This window comes from Hemitrygon akajei, chromosome 5, assembly GCF_048418815.1.
Source record: "Hemitrygon akajei chromosome 5, sHemAka1.3, whole genome shotgun sequence".
Taxonomy (NCBI): domain Eukaryota; kingdom Metazoa; phylum Chordata; class Chondrichthyes; order Myliobatiformes; family Dasyatidae; genus Hemitrygon; species Hemitrygon akajei.
The window spans coordinates 20519847-20540249 of NC_133128.1; the positions used below are offsets into that span (position 1 = coordinate 20519847).

A 20403-nucleotide genomic window follows, 5' to 3' on the forward strand; every position below is an offset into this window, starting at 1 on the left:
AGAGCAAGCACTATTTATCCAATGTTGCTGTGATGTAACTTGTAGCCTTGTGTGTTCCCAACTATTGTGAATTTCCAGAAGTTGTGAAATACTCAATGAGCAAAGTTTAAAATTTTGTACAGCCTTGCAGTGATCCAGAACATATTGGAAAGTATGCTACAGAATGGAATAAATTTCAGCCGCAGAGCACAATGCGCTGACTTGACTCCATAGTGTATTTAGTGCTATCAAATAGCCAAGAATTTGTGGGCAGATACTTACAGTTATAAAACTTCAAACACTATAACAATGATTATAATATTTGTCTCGACTATTAAAAACTCAAATACTATAAGAACCATATAATGATTGTGACCACTGACTTTATTCACATCATAGCACAGAAGCTCTGCCCCAAATAGTATTAACAGTTCCAGACGGTAGACAAAAGTTGAGGCAGGGCATCATCTGCCAAAACACTCAAGGGTTTAATGGTTGGTAAATGTCTCTGTTACCCAGGGACTTTTTAAAAACAAGTACAGTTGGAAAGAATAACACATTTTTAAAAAATATAGAAAGGTAGTCAGAAATACAGAAAAACACTCAGAAATAATTTAAAACATTTATTGAAACAAGATAATTGAAATATTTCCCTTTGCTTCACAATCAGCAAGCTGAGAATTTCCACTGATATGAATGGGGCCTCACATGCTATTGCCAAGCCTGATTGTATAGGATGAGAAAGCTAGATCCATAACATAATGTTCGGGAATTCCAGGAAGAATTGGCTGTGCTGTTAGCGTCCAGGTGAAGTTTAGTACAGAATCCGGAGACTTACTGAAGTTAAATGGCTGAAAGTTGGAAATTCCAGGGGGAACAGTCAACTTGCCAGGCAGATCCCCCCACTAATAGACATGCGCTTATTTGCACAACACTGATTCACTGATGCATGGCTCATTTCAAAGTAGTACCAGCCTATGAACTACACATAGTTACAAAATATTCTTATTTACAATGGAACTAAGTAACTGAAGCTCTAATTTATCATTCTTTTAGTAAAACGTAAGATGGCAGGCAAACAACTGAACACAACCTCATGGTACGGAAACCAGTGTAGTTTCACAGACTATTTTTCTAAATACAGTTTTATTAGAGTTCTGTCAGTTGATATCATAATAAAGACCTTGTGTTCTGCAGGCACCCCATTCAAAAGTTGGCATCCTGCTGGGCTGTATTGAATGATTTCTTTGTGCATGGTTGCATGTTTAACGCATTGTGACTGGTTTCTGTGAGAAATGCCAGCAAGCCTATCGCTGTGCACTTACAGTGGATCACCGCTTGAAATCATTCAGTTACCTTGAGGTCCACCCGTTCTGAGTGAAAAGAAGTATTCAACAGGCTCTCAAAATTAAGTACAGCAGAAATAGGTGTTGCTATTTGACTGAATTGGAAAGAAAATCTAGCTGGTAATTGAATGTGTGCTGAGGACCACAGGTGAATCATCTTAAGAAACCATTGAAAGGAAAGAAAAACCAAATGAAGAATATGTAACATTTAGTAATAAATGAGAGAACTGTAAATACAAAAGGAAGACAACTTCAATGATTCCTATGAAAAACCTAAAAATTTGTGAAGATATGTATACATTTCAAAAGTATGGTGAAGTTACAACCTAAGGTAATCAATTGTGTTAAGGATAAATCTTATTTTTCCTGCTCGAAACTAAAGGGAATTTGACTGTGGGATCAGGGAAATTGAAGCAGGAGGATCTTTGACCATATTGTAAGATTTAAGATGTATAGAAAAGTAGTTAAGAGGTGCTAAGGATTTGTTTAAAGAGTTATTGTACTTCAAAATGCACTGCCTGAAAGGGGAGGAGAAACAGAATCAATAATAGTTTTAAAAATCCATCATTAAAGAGAGAAATAAAATATGTTCACAGTACAAAGGAATATCTGTATGATGGGGATTATTGATAGATGAAGTTTCTGAATCAGATTTGCTCTGTGTCCATCCTTGGTCAGGCAATGCTAATTACTCTCATGTTTCTCTGGCCTCATTCTAAAACCAACTCAACTGTTTTGCTTTCTCCTCTCATTTCAATAGGAAACTGAAACTATTCCTTCTGTGAATTTTTTTTTCTTCTCTATCCTCATCAGCATTCCAGTCTGTTCTTCCTGCTTTGCTATCTGCTTGGGTCTCCAGGAGATGATGAGTTGGCCTAGCTGTTGAAAAATGGTAAAAAAAAATGTTATTATAACATAAATTGCTCTATTCAAGTATTGAAGGGGAGAGAGGAGAAAGGCAAGGATATACAATGGGGCAATGTATATATCTGTGTGTAGACAAATATACAAATCTGTTGTGTCACTTGTCCTTTATCAGTTCTGTCAGAGAAAAAAGTTGCCCTCTTAATACTATATTTTACCTATATACATACAGGTATTTTTGTATTTCTGCACATTTTATTCCATATCTGTATTTTAACCTCTAAGTTTATTGTTTATATAGTTCTTTATTCTTATAATCGTTGAATGTTGTTGAGCATCTTCCCTCTGTCCACAACAAGTGGGATTTCCTGGTGGCAAACTATTTTAATTCCAATCCCCATTCCTATTCTGACATACTGGTCCATGGCCTTCTTCACTGTCGTGATGAGTCCATTCTCAGGTTGGAGGAGCAACACCTCATATTCTGTCTGGGTAGCCTCCAACCGGATGGAAGCAACATCCGTTTCTCTAACTTGCAGTAATTTTTTTCCCTCCCATTTTTCTTCTCTTCTATTTCCTACTCTGGCCTCTTACCTCTTCTCCTCACCTGCCTATCTCCTCCCCTCGGTGCACCTCCATCTGCTCTTTCTCCTCTCTCTTATCAGATCACTTCTTCTTCAGCAGTTTACGTTTTCACCTATCACTTCCCAGCATCTCGTCTATCACCTTCCTTCCCCCTGCCTGAGTTCACCTATCAGTTACCAGCTTATACTCCTTCCTCCCCCATCCCCCCAAAACACCCACCTTCTTAGTCTGTCTTCTTTCCCTTCCCTTTCCAGTCTAGATGAAGGGTCTTGGCCCGAAGTATCAACTGTTGATTCATTTCCATAGATGCCTCCTGACCTGCTGAGTTCCTCCAGCATTTTCTGTGTGTACCCTGGATTTCCAGCATCTGCAGAATCCCTCGTGTTATTGTTGAATGTTGTATTTTTTGGTTGCATGTCACACCACCACAACTCAGCAAATTCCTAATGCATGTAAATGTATATGGCAAATAAAGATGAACCGTGGACTTTGACGTGTGACTCCAGATTGAGGTTCTGTGGATGATTCTTAATTGACCTGGCAAGCCACTCAGTTCAAGGTGACTCGGGGAAGCACAATATACACTGGACTGTCTGCACCTGGAGAATGAATAAACACTTGATCAAACAATGGAACACGCTCAAGAGGTCTATTGATGCCTAGTCACTGGGTGCAATTAAAGCTTTGGATATCAATAGTCCAGCACTGCACACCTGTTTGGAATTTTGCAGATGACACTTGGCTGGGTGTAGATACTTCTTGTTCTCCATCCTCTTAGGCTTCTGGCTGTCACTTCGTGTTTGTTACAATACCTGGTCCAATAGGCTCTATCCTACTGATCAATGGACATTCGTTGCTCAATGGCACAGTGGCTGATGGGCTGAAGAAAGGAAAAGAGACCAATTTTTTTGAACAAAGTAACCATATTATGAATGGAGTAAGACTAGTGCTCTTCAAGATTCTAGATTGAAGGTTGTTTATTGTCATTCTTCAGTAGACAGGTGAAAGGAGGACAGAACATTTGTTACTCTAGCTCCAATGCGGCATATACAAAAACACAATAAGCATAAAACACACAATAAAAACACAATACAAATATAAAAGCAATCCTAGAAACATAATGTACAAGTAACTGTTGCTAAATTGAGATGAGGTTGAGTGTTCCAGCTAGTAAAGTTGCTCCCTCACACCGCCAGTGGCTCAGGTTTGATCCTGACCTTGGGTGCTGACTACGTGGAGTTGACATCTTCCCCTTGTCGCAGCCTAAGGTTTTGTGGGTCCTCTGATTTTCTCCATACCCCAAAGACATGCAGATTAGTTGGCACTGTAAATTGCTCCTAGTACGCAAGTGTGGTAGAATCTGGGGTTAATTAATGGGAAGGTAGGGTGAATAAAAATACACTCAGTGGCCACTTTATTATGTAGACCTGCTTGTTAATCCAAATATTTAATCAGCTAATTATGTGGCATGGTGAAGAGGTTCAGTTGTTGTTCAGACCAAACATCAGAAATATGATCTAAGTGGTTTTGACCATGGATTGATTGTTGGTGCCAGACAGGGTGGTTTAAGGATCTCAAGAAACTGCTGATCTCCTGGGATTTTACAGAGAATGGTGCAAAAACCAAAAGAAAACATCCAGCAAGCAGCAGTTCTGTGGACATAAATGAGAGTGGTCAGAGGAGAATGGCCACTTTTAAGCTGACAGGAAGGCGATAGTGACTGAAATGTGTTACAACAGTGGTGTGCAGAATAGCATCTCTGAATGAACAAAACATCAAACTGTGAAGTGGATGGGCCATGATCATACATGTAAAATACCAGTGAATATAGGATTGGTATCAATATGTGAACTCATTGGGCCGAAAGGTCTGTTTCAATGCCTCTTAATTAAAAATTATTGATGTTTTTCAATTACAGTATATTCAGTTTCAAAATATCAGGTCAATTTCTTCAGTAAGAAAGAAGAATTGTGCTTATATAGTGCAATTAACGATTCCAGAATGGTTCAAAGGGCTTTCTGCTGATTATGTAGATGGTGAGAAGATACTGTTGCAATGTGAAAAACACATATACATACATTTTTGTAGCAGTGGCTTAGTTTTTTATTCTGGGAAAAGTGCCATTAGAAAATCTGCTCTGCCTCTTGTGCTGAAGAGAATACAGGGAAAAAATGTAATTTTACCGACTAGAGCAGCATGTGTGGAACGCTTGAATAGGAATAAAATATGGATAATCTTAGAAAAAAATAATCTTAAAACATTCTGACAGTTACATTGATCCCCTGTGATTCCATATAAATAGTCTGAACGGCTTTAATAAAGGTAATGTGTGAGTTGAGCTTGACAGAGTTGCACCAACTATTCAAGTGAGAATTCCCTGTGGGATATTATGGCTTCAGTCCTGTTGGGATCATGGAAATACCATGTGTGGAATGCAGTGGGTTTGAATTATATATATTAACTTCTTGGATTGTAATTCTGCAGTTTTTGTTTTCAACAGCTCGAGCTAACAATGGTATCTATACTTCAAAAGCTTTTTGTTGGTTGTAATTCTTTGGAGTTGTTCAAGGTACTATTTAAATGCAAGTCAATCTTTCCTTCATTTTACGAGTGATTCAGAAAAAAAAAACTTTAAACTCCAGCTACCAGCCTTTACTGGGAATTTTGACTTGATTAAAATGGTTCAATGAAGCCCAGTAATCTTTCCCGTAATTCTTAATTTCTGTATTTCCACTTTAGAGAAATACCTGCTAATGTGTTGACCAGCACTTGAAGTTCTTTTTACCATTAAAACAAAACAACAAAATCTTGGACAAGTGAAGGGACTTTTGTTTAATGACTAGTCCGATAGGACATTGGTTTCTCTAACTTGTGGTTATTTCTCCCCCTCCCCTTTCTCTCTTTTTCCATTTCCCATTTTGGCTCCCCTCTTACATCTTCCTTCTCATTACCTTCCCATCACCTCCCTCTTGTATCCCTCTTCCTTTCCTTTTTCCCTTGTTCCACTCTTCTAACCTATTAGCTGGCTTCACCCATCACCTTCCTTCCTCTCCCCACCATCTGCCTTCCTTTCCATACCTGATGAAGGGTCTCGGATTCAAACACTGAATGTTTATTCCTCCTTGTAGATGTTGCCTGACCTGCTGATTTACTCCAACATTTTGTATGTGTTAATCTGGATTTCCAGCATCTGCAGAATCTCTTGTGTTTAATCAGATAGGAAATGCCCCTTTCAGTACTGCTTTCTTTTTTTTTTCTGAATTAAAATGAGCCTTCTTCATTTGACAGCAGGATTGAGAATGACTGAAAACCATTGCAGTTTTGTGGGTGCTGTCTTGACTGATATGTGATCCATCAGTTTTGTCACTGGTGGGGCAGGAGATGATTAATTGGCAAAAAGGTGGGAGACAGCATGCCTCGTCTGCTTTTAATGTTGGTCTCTGTACACCTAATGGATCAACTTGTGGTTCCCAAAACTGTCTCACATACTCCTTCTCCTTTTTGATTGGTCAAAGGCCCATTAATCATACTCCTTCTCCATTTTGATTGGTCAAAAACTGATCAATCAACTTTCCAAGAGGGCTTTGAGAACACCCAGAATTGGTTCTTCTGCTCACCTGGTAAATCCTTGAAAACTTTAGATACAGGCTTCATTTGTACATTGTTACTCCAAGCAATCCCTTACAATTAATGGAACATTGAACCTAGAACGGTACAGCACAGTACAGGCTCATTGGCTTATAATGCTGTGTGATTTTTAGCCTGCTCCAAGTCAATCTCACCCTTCTGTCCTGCATGACCCTCGATTTTTCTGTCATCCATGTGCCTATCTAAGAGTTTCTTAAATGTCCCTAATGTATCTGCGTCTATTAGCACCCCAACAGTGTGTCCCATGCACTTACCATTCTCTGTGCAAAAGCCTTACCTCTGACATCCCCTCATAATCATATCAGATTGTGTAATAGTGCAATGTGTTTCAAGAGTGATGTACAGTTCAACACAAAAGTCTTTAAGCACCTAGGGAGCCCAAGACCTTTGCACAGTACTGTGATAATTTTATGTGTGGCACTGTACTGCTGCAGCCAAAATAAAACAAATTTAATGACATATGAGAGTGATGATAAACCTGATCTGATATGGGTCTCTGTTGGGAACTGAGAATAGGAAGGGGGCAGGGAGAAGGGAATCATGTTGGGAAAAGGGGAAGGGAGAATGGAGGGAATGGGAAACACTAGAGAGACATTCTGTAATGATGAATAAACCAATAGTTTGGAATCAAATGACCTTGCCTGTGTCTCAGGCCTGGGTGTTTCAACTGAACCCACAAGGCTAGTGCTTTCTGTGGGGTTATATTGAATAGTTGAGTATTCAATCCTCTACTTCTCTTTTGGTCCCTTTATCAACCCATCAACAATTCACAGGGTGGAGTATTGTTGCAAAATTCTTCGGTTCCCAAGAGTCCATGCGCGGCTATCTGTATTTTGCCACTCCGAGGCAGAGGATGGGCATAAGAAGGTAGATAATAATTTATGGATGACATGAATAACATTCACATTGAAATTGGAATTAAAAACAGTTTAATTATAATAGTAAAGGCAAATGAAATGGTTTTAGTATTCCTGAGCTGGGAAGGAAAGATGTCATTCAGCCTTCCTACAGATGATCATCCAGAGATTTCCGTCCAGAAACGCTCATTTGCGGACTTCAGTTAACTCATTGAACATCTGTTGCCTGGTATTCAGCATTGACATGTGAATAGACGAAGTGCTGCTTGCATGAGGTACTGAAGGAGATTTGTAACCTTTGAACCAAGCAACATCAATATTTGTTTCTCACTGTCTCTCTCCAACTTTATCTTTCAGTTTCAACTTGTTCTTTTGTTCCTTGGTCTCACTCTCTGACTTTCAACACGAAAAGTTCTGTTGCCTGGACAAACTTAATTGTCATGACATAGAAAGAGGCCATTCATTCCATTGAATCTATGCTGACTGTCAGAGTCAAAGTAAATTTATTACCAAAGTCTCCATATACAACCCTGAGATTTATATTCATGCAGACATTCACAGGAATATAAAGAAGTTATGAAAAACTATACATAAACAAAGACTAATAAACAAATAAGACAAATTATGCAAATAATAAGAAAAGTGAATAAATTATACTGAAACATGAGTTGTAGAATCCTTGAAAGTGCATCTATAGCTGGTAGAGTCAGCTCAGCAATGAGGTGAGTGAATTTCTCACACTGGTTCAGGAGCCTGATAGGGAAATAACTGTTCCTGAACCTGGTGGTATAGGACATAGGGCTCCTATACCTCCTGCCTGATGGTAGCAGTGAGAAAAGAGAATTGTCTGAACTGGACTGAGAAGTGGCAAATGGAGTTCAACCCAGATATGTGTGAAGTGGTTCATTATGGTAGGTCAAGTACAATGGCAGAATATAGTATTAATGGTAAGACTCTTGGCAATGTGGAGGATCAGAGGGATCTTGGGGTCCGTGTCCATAGGATGCTCAAAGCAGCTGCGCAGGTTGACTCTGTGGTTAAGAAGGCATATGGTGTATTGGCCTTTATTAATCGTGGAATTGAATTTAGGAGCCGAGAGGTAATGTTGCAGTTATATAGGACCCTGGTCAGACCCCACTTGGAGTACTGTGCTCAGTTCTGGTTGCCTCACTACAGGAAGGATGTGGAAACCATAGAAAAGGTGCAGAGGAGATTTACAAAGATGCTGCCTAGATTTGAAAGCATGCCTTTTGAAAGCAGGTTGAGTGAACTCTGCCTTTTCTCCTTGGAGTGATGGAGGATGAGAGGTGACCTGATAGAGGTGTATAAGATGATGAGAGGTGTTGATCATGTGGATAGTCAGAGGCTTTTTCCCAGGGCTGAAATGGTTGCCACAAGAGGACACCGGTTTAAGGTGCTGGCGAGTAGGTGCAGAGGAGATGTCAGGGGTAAGTTTTTTACTCGGAGTGGTGAGTAGTGGAATGGGCTGTGGCAACAGTGGTGGAGGCAGATATGATAGGGTCTTTTAAGAGACTTTTTGGATAGGTACATGGAGCTTAGAAAAATAGAGGGCTATGGGTAAGCCCTAGTAATTTCTAAGATAGGGACATGTTCGCCACAATTTTGTGGGCTGAAGGGCCTGTACTGAGCTGTAGGTTTTCTATGTTTCTATGTAGTAAGGGTCCTTGATGATTTATGCTGCCTTCTTGTGACAGTGCTCCTTATAGATGTGCTCAATGGTGGAGAGAGCTGTTCCTGTGATAGACTAGGCAGTATCCACTGTAGATCTACTGTTTGTAGATATTTCTATTCCTGGGCATTGGTGTTTCAATACCAGACCATGATGCAACCAGTTTTCTGCCGTGCATCTATAGAAATTTGCCAAAGATTTAGATGACATGCTGAATTTATGCAATCTTCTAAAACTTATTTTACTGCGGCATATCCTTTCTCACAAGCTCATCAACTCAACTTTGATTCATCGGCAATCCATCCACATCAAAGGCAAATTGCTGTTGTTAAGTGATTGACCTGCAGGCCTTTGGGATATGGAAGGAAACTGAAACACCTGATAGAAACCAGCACACTAATAGGGATTATGCCAACACAGAAGCAAGCAAGGAGCAAAGCAAAGATGCTGGAGCTATGTGGCACAGCTCTACCATCATGGTGCCCTTCTTATCAGAGACTTTCCCCTGTGGTCTCCACCCTTCCACCCCTCTGCAATTTGGAACATAATTGCTTTTCATTTATTTAATTCTTTTTTAATTAATTTTTTATGTTTCTACAAGTACAAAAACATCAACAAAATGGAGATTAATACAGTGCAAAACAAATGTGTCTAATATATAATTCATAACAATAAGGAAAAAGCACCCAAAATAAAATCAAATAAAGTTAGTATCTTCCCCGCCCTCCGACTACAAAACTCCAGGCCAACCATTACAATATGGAAAAGAAGAATTAATTGGAGCATTTGACCCCACAGAGCTGTAAATATATATTAAAAATATATAATGCCTCCTACCAAAACTATAATGTAATTCCCATTAAAAAACGTAAAACTTACAAAAAAAAAGCTGAAAGTAAGGGATTATGGTACAGAAAAAAAGAATAAACTTAATCTAAAGAGGAGTTATGAAAGTATTCAAGAAAAGGTCCGCACACCTTATGAAACTTTATGTCCGAATTGAGAAATGAATAATGAATCTTTTCAAGGCCTAAACAGGACATAATATCACTAAGCCATTGGAGCATGAGTGGGTGGGGCAACAACTCTCCACCTGAGAAGAACTAACCGTCGAGGCAAAAGATGATGTCCGGCGTTTAGTCGGACTCAGATGCATGTCTGCCTCACCCAAGGTGCCAAAAAGAGCAATCAGAGGGTTAGGTTCTAAGTGACAATTAAGAATATGGGATAAAGATTAAAAAAAACTTCTCTCCAGAATTTCTCTAGACCAGGACAAGCCCAGTGGTCACCCTTGTCCTTGTCTCTGGCAGGTCAAATTAATGTTATTAAAATGTATATCCTTCCAAAATTTTTATACTTATTTCAGTCTATACTAATTTTTATTTCTAAAGCTTTTTTTGATTCGTTAGATTCTATCATCTCGTCTTATCTATGGAAGGGCAAAGGTTCTAGACTTAATAAAACTCACCTTCAAAAATCCGAAAAGGAAGGCGGTATGGCCTTGCCTAACTTCCGGTTATATTACTGGGCAGCCAATATTCATTGTCTTACTTTTTGGTCCTTCTTTCATAATCAGTCTGACTGCCCAAATGCGTGGCAATGGAATTGAACTCTAGTAAGGATCTCTCTATTTCTGCACTTTTTGGATCTGCACTTCTTTGTCACTTGCCTAGACCAATTGTTAATCCTCTTATTAGACATACTCTGAGAATATGGGCTCCGTTCAGAAAATATAATGGCCTTCATGGTTTCTCTCTCTCTAGTCCTACTTTACACAACCATCTTTTCCTACCTTCTATGAAAGACAACGTTTCATGATTGGTATAGAAAGGGCATTAGGCACTTTGAAGATCTTTTCATAGATAATCATTTTGCAACTTTTCAACAACTATCTGTAAAGTTTAACCTACCTAATACTCATTTCTGTAGATACCTTCAAATCAGACATTTCATTAACCCTTTAATAGCAAATTTTCCTGAGATACCCGAGAAAAACATTGTGGACCTGTTTCTTTGTATTAATCCATTGGGTAAAGGCTTAATATCTTCTATTCATGGTAAGTTAGTGACCTTGAGGCGTTCCCCCTTTGATAAAATTAGAACTGCTTGGGAGCATGATTTAAATATTTCTTTATCTGATGCAGTTTGGGATTCAATTCTTAAGTCAGTTAACTCAACCTCTTTATGTGCTCGCCACTGCCTTATACAGTTTAAGGTTGTATATAGGACTCTAAAATTAGGATGTCTAAAATTAAATTATCATGGTTTTATCCTGACATTAGTCTTGTTTGTGACAAGTGTAAAGGGGGTGGGGGTTCTCTTATTCATATGTACTGGGCTTGTCCTAGTCTAGAGAAACACCTATTTAATTCTGGTGGGGTATTTTCCTCCACAAATGCTGCCTGACCTGTTGAATATTCTCTGTATTTTCTAGTTTTGTTCCAAATTTATAACATTTGCAGCTTTGTTTAGTAACTTCAAGAAGTAATGGCTGCCATGTGTATGAGGAAATGAGACAAATATATGTAGTCCATGGCTGGTGTCACATAGTTTATCTTTTGGTTCATAGATATAACAGAAGAAAGCAGACCAACTGTGAGGAAGAGAATAAGTCTACATTGATAATAAGTTTAAAGATTAGATTAGGCAATAGAGTTTGCAGGAAGCATTGAATCTGAGGCAAATTCATTTTGCATTCAGTCATCAGTATTTGATTCACAAAATCCTTAGGAAGATATTTAAAATGAAGGCCCAAAACAATAATTTCTGATGGTAAAGCTCTTTAATTTGAAAATTTTCAAAGATAATTATGAAAATATGAAGCATAAAAGGCTATTTTATCAATAGAAATGGGGAAGGGTTTGATTAGTAGATAATCCCAAGGAAACTTTTGATAAGGAATTACAAGGCCAAGTCACTAGATAACAATAATGCATTGGTCAGACCACATTTGGAATATTGTGAGCAGTTATTATATGACCCCTTATCTAAGAAAAGATGCATTGGCATTGGAGAGGGTCCAGAGGAGGTTCCTGAGAATGATCCCAGCAATGAAAGGGTTAACACATGAGAAGCATTTGATGGCTCTGGGCCTGTACTCACCAGAGTTTAGAGGAATGAACCTGGCAAGATAGCACTGGTGACCAATGGTAGCATGTTGCTGGCAGCCAACAAAACATCTAAATATACTTCCTTTAAGAAACTCTCACTGCAATCTGCAGCCTGTAATTTCCCTTTTAGTAATGTACTTATGAACCATCTTAATGAACTAGTGATTTCATGACCTTCAGAAGGAAGTGATGAACTTAACTCTCAGGCATGCTTTTGGCTGATGGAGTGGAGGTGCTCAACAAAGCAGTTCCCCAACTTTCATTGGTTCTCGCCAATGTGGAGGAGGCCATCTTGGGAGCACCAGATACAATAGTTGACTCTAGCAGATGTGCAGGTGATGTGTTGCCTTGGCTGTAAGGAATATTTCAAGCCCTGAATTAGAGTAAGGGAGGAGGTAAATGGGCAGGTGTAGGATTTCTGTTGCTTTCAGGGATGTGTGCCAGGAGGGAGATTAATGGGGAGGGACAAACAGACACGGGAACCATGGAGGGAGCAATGCTTGTGGAAAGCAGAGAATGAGGGGATTTAAAGTTGTTTTGGTGGGTGGTAAGATCCCATTGAAAAAGGTGAAGGTTGCAAAGAATGGAGAGTTAGATGAGGAGGATCATGGGGTGGTAGGTGAGGATAAGAGAAGCTCTACCCCTGTTGAGATGGTGGGAAGATAGGGTGAGCACCAATGTCCGGGAGATAGAGGAGATGAGGGTGAGGGCAGTATCAGACAGACAGACAGACATACTTTATTGATCCCGAGGGAAATTGGGTAATTGGGTGCCAATGGTGCAGGAAGGGAATCCACATACTTCGGAGAAGGAGGAGACCTCAGATGTCCTGGAAAGGAAAACCTCATCCTGGGAACAGATGTAGCAGAGATGAAAGAACTAAGAAAAGGGAATAGCATTTTTACAGGAGACGGGTAGGAAGAAGTATAGTCGAGGTAGCAGAGAGAATCGCTAAGATTATAAAAGCTGTTGGTAGATAGATAATCTCCAGAGCTGGATACAGAGAGATCAAGAGAGGGAAGAGAGGTGTCAGAAATGAACCAAGTGAACTTAAGGGCAAAGTGGAAGTTGGAGGCAACCTTGAATAAGTTGATGAGCTCTGCCTGAAAGCACGGAACAGCACTAAATCTGTTATAGACAATAGGTGCAGAAGTAGACCATTCGGCCCTTCGAGCCTGCATCGCCATTCTGAGATCATGGCTGATCATCTACTATCAATACCTGGTTCCTGCCTTGTCCCCATATCCCTTGATTCCCCTATCCATAAGATACCTATCTAGCTCCTTCTTGAAAGCATCCAGAGAATTGGCCTCCACTGCCTTCCGAGGCAGTGCATTCCAGACCCCCACAACTCTCTGGGAGAAGAAGTTTTTCCTTAACTCTGTCCTAAATGACCTACCCCTTATTCTCAAACCATGTCCTCTGGTACTGGACTCTCCCAGCATCTGGAACATATTTCCTGCCTCTATCTTGTCCAATCCCTTAATAATCTTGTATGTTGCAATCAGATCCCCTCTCAATCTCCTTAATTCCAGCGTGTACAAGCCCAGTCTCTCTAACCTCTCTGCGTAAGACAGTCCGGACATCCCAGGAATTAACCTTGTGTTGTCACTATAGCGCAGGTAGATTTGGGGAGCATTGCCAGGGAAGGCTTGGAACATGGACTGTTCTAACTAGCCAACGAAAAGGCAGACGTAGCTGGGGTCCATAGAGGTGCCCATGCCTACCCCTTGAGTTTGGAGAAACTGGAAGAAACTGAAAAATAAATTGTTGAGGGTGAGGACCACTTTAGCCAGACAGAGAAGGGTGGTAGCAGAAGGGTTCTAGATGGGTCTTTTGTTGAGAAAGAAGCAAAGAGTTTTAAGGCCTTTTTGAGGAGGTATAGAAGTGTATTAGGACTGGACATCTATGGTGAAAATGAGGCCATCATGGCCATGGAATTAAATCTGGTTGAGCAGATCAAGAGCATGTATCGCAGATTAGGTAGGAAAGAACTGGATCAAGGGGGATAGAATGTAGTTGAGATATGTGGACATGAGTTCAGTGAGGCACAAGCAGGCAGAGATAATGGGCCTACCTGAATGGTTGAAAAGAGATAAATATTTAATGAATATACTGTTGGTGGCTGGTAAAAAGACTCTTACTAGGAAATGGTTATCACAAGAGAGCCCAACTTTAAATGCATGGATGGAAATTACAATGGACATTTATAAAATAGAGAAGATAACAGCATCTGTTAATCATAAGCTGGAACAATTTGATTCATACTGGAAAAAATGGTTTAACTACATAATGCCTCATAGGCCTGATTTTATTCTCACAAATCAATGAATATGTTGTAAAAAAAAATCACTCCCTACTTGTACATAGTTCTTTCCTTTTCCTTGTTTTTTTCTTTCCACTCTTTTCTATAAGTGTATACCTCAGATAAATACTATGTGGAGATTTGTGACATATATGATTATATGATATATATGTACAATGTCTGAAATACATCTTATGGAAATGTTTGTTTGATGATGAACTTCAATTAAAAAAAATTACAAAAAAAAGGAAATGAGCAGGGCAGGGTAAGGAAACTATTAATTTGGTGAGAGTGGATAGAAATTCGCCAGATTTGATGAGGTTAGTGATGGTGTCGGAGACAATGTCCTAATGGTTTGGAGTTAGGTCCTTTTCAAGGGGTAAATGAGAGGAGGAGTCTGAGAGTTTCTGTCAGGCCTTAGCAAAGTAGAGGTCAATCCACCACACTACAACATCATACCCTTATTCTGCGGGTTTGACGGTGAGGTTTGATTGATGCGGAAAGGGTGGAGGGCAGAGTATTCTGAGGGAGTAAGTTTTGAAGAGGAGAATGGAGTGCTGAAGTTGAGCCAGTTGATATCTCATTGGCAATTGGAGATGAAGAGATCCAGAGCAGGCAGAGAACCAGAGTGGGTGTCCAAGGAGAGAAGGAGGTTCAACACAGGAGAAAGGGTAATCGGTGCATGTTGGGGAATTCTGAACAAAGAAGTGGACTTGGAGACAGAAGAGATGGAAGAAGAGCTCAGAGTCAAAGTAGGCATGGAACTCACTGAGTTGCAGGCGAAGGGAAACAAAGACTAGGTCCTTGCTGAGGAGGGAATGTTCTGCCTCAGAGAGGGGAAGGTTAGAAGGAATGGGGAAGACATGGCAGGAATTAAAGCTGAGCTCGGGGGGGGGGTAGTTAATGACATCAGAGGAGTGGGGAGGATTGGTGTGTTCAGGTAACCAAACATTTTAAATCCTATACCCATTGCTATTCTCTTTTGCCATGATAAGGCCACTCTCAAGGTGGAGGAGCAACACCTCATAGTCCATCTATGTATCCTACAATCTGATGACATGACCATAAGATTCTATTTCTCCCTTCCCCTTCCTTCCTCTATTCCCCTCTCTACCCTCTTACCTCTTCTCTTCATCTGCCTATCCTCTCTGATAAGATTCCTCCTTCTCCAACCCCTTACTTTTCTCACCTGTCTTCGACTATCACCTTCAAGCTAATCCTCCTTCCCCTCCTCCAAATCCTCCCACTTTTTTATTCTGTCATCTTCTCTCTTCCCTTCCAGGGTCTTGGCCTGGAATGTCGACTGTATATTCATTTCCATAGATGCTGGCTAACCTGTTGTGTTCCTCCAGTGTTTTTTTGTGTGTTGCTCTGGATTTCCAGTGTCTGCAGAATCCCTTGTGCTTACATTTTTGAAAAGCCTAGATAGAGCAGCTGTGGAGAGGATGTTTCCTATAGCGGGGAGACTAGGACAGACACCACAGCCTCAGAATAGATAAACATCCATTTTAAACAGAGATGAGGAGGAATTTCTCTAGCAAGAGGGTAAAGAATCTGTGTAACTTATTGCCACAGAGAGCTGTGGAGGCCAAGCCGTTGGGTGTACGTTATTTAAAGTGGAGATTGATAGGTTCTGTATTAGCCAGGGCTTCAAAAGTTACAGAAGGCAAGAGAACGGACTGTTGTTTTTCCTTTTCACTCTTTGTGGTGCATTGGCTGACATTTTTATGAAGCCAAGTTGCTAATTTGACACTCAACCCAGCAAGGATGGAAAGCGTACAAGGAGCTGGCCGGATTTGAACTCAGGACCATTCGCCTCTAAGACTGGTACTGATGCTACTAGACCACTGGCCGGCAGAACGGGGATGAGAGGGATAATAAATCAGCCATGATGGGATAGCAGAGTAGATCTGATGGACTGAATGGCCTAATTCTGCTCCTATATCTTATGGTCTTATCAGGATTTGATCCTATCCATAAGCTTTGTTGCTAGGTTTTCAATGTACAAGAAGGTGATAGAATTGAAACTGTTCCCTAAAAGCACTGTTATGCTGGCCAAAGAATGATACATGTTTTTTAGTACAGATAAGTATATGTTGGCACGCAAATGTAAATTACATGGCTTTAACTGATGAGTAATAGTCACAGTGATGGAAAAGGAATGGGATTTGAATGTAGTTTTTTGTTTTCATCATTCATGGTAATGATTTATTTCATTTCGACAATGTTAGAATAAACAAACTGTATAAAATAGTCTCTGGTTGTGCTCTGAGATGGACCCAGATGACTCAGTTTTGGGATTAGTATTCTGTAACACTGTAAACACATCAATGGAAGTGATTCATCATGCATTAATTCCTTCCCTGGTTGGTACATGGGAAATGTTTGAAAAGCAATGGCTAGATACCATAGATTTTAATTTTAAACCATCCGCCAGATCAAAGTGGATGCCTCATGATTGCACAAATTCTTACCCGCCTCCTTTGAGCACAAATCAGGGTGCAATGCAAAGGGAGTCTCAGCTTACTGCAACTGACCTGCCCGAGTGCTCACACTCACCCTCTCAAGTTAAAATCCATTCTGTGCTGTAACCATAGATTACGAGACTGGAACTAGAGGGAGTAATAATAATTCCACAGATTTCTTTTGTCTGCTGCCTAGCTTTGGCATAGCCTCCATGGGGGGTGGGGGGGGGGGAGCCAGACTGTTGCTACACCTTGGCCACGTGTGACCTGCAGGCTAGAGGAGGGAAGGAGTGCCTTACAACCTCCTTTGTTAAAGACGTACCTCCACCCCGCCACCCTTATTGTATTGTAATATTCACTAAAATTACTGGCAGTAAGGATTATAGAAATACTGCCAGCTGGAGCTTTCAGAGGAGAAATAAAAATATACCTGAGGGCACCTCTTTTATTTGGCAATGGAGAATAGGACTGAATAGATTGCTCCATGTGGAGATTTCATGGGCTTGATGGAACAAATGCCAATAATAATCCAAAATTTCTTCTAAGATTCTGGTAAAATTTTAGATTCCTGTTTTGGAACCCTTAGTTAAAATAAATGCTCAACCTCAGCATCATAGAGTAGCGGTTAGCGTAACACTTCGTCAGCGATCAGTGATCATGGTTCAATTCCTGCCATTTTCTGTAAGCGATTTACATCGCCTTGTGACTACGTGGGTTTCCTGCATGTGCTGCAGTTTTCTCCCACATTCCAAAGACAAGCAGTTTAGTAAGGGTTAGTGGTCAGTAAGTTGTGGGACTGCTATATTGGTGAAAGTTGCAGGCTGCCCCCAGCACATCCTTGAACTGTGTTGGTTGTTTGTGCAAATGACGCATTTCATTGTATGGCCTGATGTTTCAGTGTACATGTGACAAATAAAGCTAATATTTAAATCTTCAAAATGGAACAGTTTCATTACTGTGTCATCCTCATTTTCTATATTGTTTCCATTGCTCGGACATCCGTGTGTAATGATAGAAATACTACAGAATATGGCATTATATTCCCATTGGAAACAAACCTGACTCTCTCAAAAATCCCAAAGCAATTGCCTGATCTGCTTCCACAGCCAGATTTCAAAAAGATTTATGCAAGATGATTGCCAAGACCATAATGAGGAAAAGGAATGAAAGAGAGTGTAAAAACTTTATTTTAGACTTGTTTTTTTGTATAAATGACAATTCAGTAATAAAACTAAAGGCTAAACTTCCTTGTTCTTCCCACCATCACTACAGCATTCTTGCAAATTGGGGAAGGACCCTAGTTTATAACTAAAGGACTTCCTGTCTCCATGGCGATACAACAGAGGGAAAATCATTAGAAAATCCATTTCTTGAATGGACACACCCAACAATTTTTCAAGACCATCTGCCTTAAGCTGATCTTTAGTTAACTGAGAGAGGAAGTCCTTCTTATGACCTCTGTTCCCACCCTTTTAATTAAGTTCATTGCTTCTATCAGATTTCAGTTCCACCCAGTCTAACTGGTCTATTGCTTGTAATAGAATTCATTTGCATTCCCCAGCTCCACTAATTTGTTTTGATGATCCAAGCCATGTACTTGATTGACACTGACAACCTTTAATGCATATAAAACAGAAGTTGTTCTTCACCCTCTTGAGAAAAGGCATTTTATATAGTTCAAAATTCAGAAGCTTGATAGGCATATTTCATGCAGTGCCAAGTAGGTACTTTGGCTTTTGGCTTCCTGGGTCATTGACACTTTAAATATGAGGGAGTTTGGTCAAAGCAAATCACTTCTGCCTGTGTCAGAGTCAACAGTTTTAAAGTTAATTTTTGGAACTAAGTATGTTTTATGTCAAATCTGTTAATTTGCCTTTGTGCAGGAATGCTTTAATTATGAATAACATTATGAAGTTCACTGCTAGACGCGGTGGTAAGGCATGCAGGAGATATTAGAGTGCTATTCATTTTTTAATGCACAGTGTGTATAAATTTCCTTCTGAAAATAAGATTCCAGCTGGCATGCAATTATAGAGGCATATGTTTAGGCAGTTGGATAATTCTGAATAGTTTCATTGTTAGATGTCTTGAAGCTCTGAAGGAGTTGTGACCAATAGTTGGAGAAGGGTCAAGCGTCATGTCACTTGGCACTGGCAAAGGGGTGGTCTGGGTAATGCTTGATGTTTATGAGCTGGGACCTCCCTGAGTGTAATTTGATTGAGGCTTGATTTAATAATGTCATTCAGGTGCGGTTGATGTTGTATGGTTGTAGAAAACTGCAGATTGCACCCAGCTCGTAGAGCCAAAATTAGTCATCACTGTACCATCGGTGGCATAAACACAAGAGATTCTGCAAATGCTGAGAAATATTGAGCAACACACACAAAGTGCTGGAGGAACTTAGCACATCAGGTAACATCCATGGAGAAGCCCTGAAGAGTGTGAGGGAGGAGCTGTGGGGCACGTGTAGCACTTGTCCTGCTTTCAGGGATAAGTGCTGGGAGGGAGGTCAGTGGGGAGGGACAAGGGAGTTACATAGAGAGGGATTCCTGCAGAAGTTGGAGAGATTGGGTGGGAGAGAGAGATGAGCTTTGTGGTAGGATCCTGTTGTAGATGGCAGAAGCTATGAAGAAAGATGTATTGGATATGGAGTCTTGAGAGGTGGTAGGTAAAAACAAGGGCAATCCTATCCCTATTATGATGGTGGGAGGATGAGAGGTGAGGGCAGATGTATGGGGAATGGGGATGATGTGAGAGAAGGCAGTGTCAATGGTGGTGGAAGGGAAACCCAGTTCTTTGAAGAAGGAGGACACCTCAGATGTTCCAGAATGGAAAGTCTCATCTTGAGAACAGATGCAGCAGAGATGGAGGAACAGAGAAAAGGGAATAGCCTTTTTATAAATGACAAGGTAGGAAGAGGTACAGTCATGAGTCAGTAAGTTTATAAAAGATGTCTGTAGATAGTCTGTCTCCAAAGATGGGGATAGAGAGATTGATGAAAGGGAGATAGGTGTCAGAGAGCAAGCAAATTTGAGGGAAGGGTGGAAGTTGAGGGCAACGTTAATGAAATTGGCAAGTTGAGATACAGGAAGCAGCACCAATGCAGTCATTGGTGTATTATAGGAAGAGTTGGAGTGTGCTAACCAGATCCTCCTCCACCAGCCTCATCCATCTGCAGAACCGGTTGCCACACTCAACAATTTCTCCACAGCTCCTCCCACTTTCTCCAAAACCAAGGTGCAGCCATGGGCAACTGAATGGTCCCCAGCTATGTCTGGCTTTTTGTTGGCTGTATGGAACAGTGCACATTCCGAGCCAACACTGTGTATTCCCCAACTGAGGAACAGCTTTTTAAAGAACTGGATGGGTGGGAAGCTAAAGCTACCCCCTGACAGCAGTACGAACTGTTCGTGATCCAGATTCGGGTAGAACCTTCTAATGAATTGCCGCATTATCCCAGTGATTGTGCTCAGGGCATTCCAGATTTCAGAGTTCAATTCTGACAGAGTCTGTAAGGAGTTTGTATGTTCTCCCATAAACGTCATGGGTTTCCT

General features: G+C 40.4%; 1 protein-coding gene across 13 annotated transcripts in view; it reads left to right on the plus strand.

Moving 5' to 3' along the window:
- Nucleotides 1-20403, plus strand: part of erg (ETS transcription factor ERG) — a 278454-nt gene that overhangs the window by 196450 nt on the left and 61601 nt on the right. The gene's annotated exons all lie outside the window — the stretch shown is intronic.